Here is an 885-nt window from a genome sequence, read left to right as displayed (position 1 = left end):
GAAAATGATTAAAATGTTCTTGGTAATGAAAAGTTGACCTTAAGTTAATGGCAGCAGACCCATATCTTTTTAGCATCAACTACTACCTGTGGGAGGCAGTGGCAAGGAGGCAGTGCATCATGAAGTGCTGGTACAGAGACTGGACACATTACCGGTTGTAGAGAGAAAGCCACTGCCATTTTCCACTTAAAATACAGCACTCTCCCCCAAACATCTGGTCCTCCCCCAAACATCTGGTGATAGCATCATGCTATCTTCTTACGTAATTGGAACGATATTGATTATGTTAAGAATATCTTAGGTGGGTTTTCTCAGAATGCGTATATTACTCTTTTGATGTAAAATGGCATGTTAATGAATGATCCTTTGGTATTTTCCTCCTCCTTATGGATTTTTGCTGTTGTTGTTATCAGAAAGACTAAAATGTCTAAACTGAAATATATATGTGCATATTTTAATCTTTTTTTCCAGGTAGGATATATCTTATAAATGTTCATAGATTTTTGTTACGTATTTATTGTCCCAGTTTGAAATAATTTTCAGAAGATATAAGTAATAATCTGTAATCAGATTGGTTTTTGGTTTTGGGTGCCTCCACATCAATTCTGATTTATAGCAACCCCGCTGACAGAGAGAACGGCCCCCACACATTTTCTAGACGCTAATCTCCATGAGAACAGGTTATCATGCATTTCTCATGTAGAGGGGCTGGATGGGGACAGATACCGACCTTTTAGCCTGTTGGTTAGCATGTGAGGACTTAACCAGAGCATAACCAGGGCTCCTGATTGTCTAGATCTAAGGCTTGGTGGTAGGAGCTGAGGATCGAATGGTCCCTGATGTCACAGACTTGCCTTGCACAATAGATGAGCTAACACCCAGGTG

Source organism: Echinops telfairi, unplaced genomic scaffold, assembly GCF_000313985.2.
Source record: "Echinops telfairi isolate 266 unplaced genomic scaffold, ASM31398v2 ScPeMD7_7469;HRSCAF=8507_1, whole genome shotgun sequence".
In the NCBI taxonomy this organism is placed as follows: domain Eukaryota; kingdom Metazoa; phylum Chordata; class Mammalia; order Afrosoricida; family Tenrecidae; genus Echinops; species Echinops telfairi.
This window is presented reverse-complemented; position numbering follows the sequence as displayed.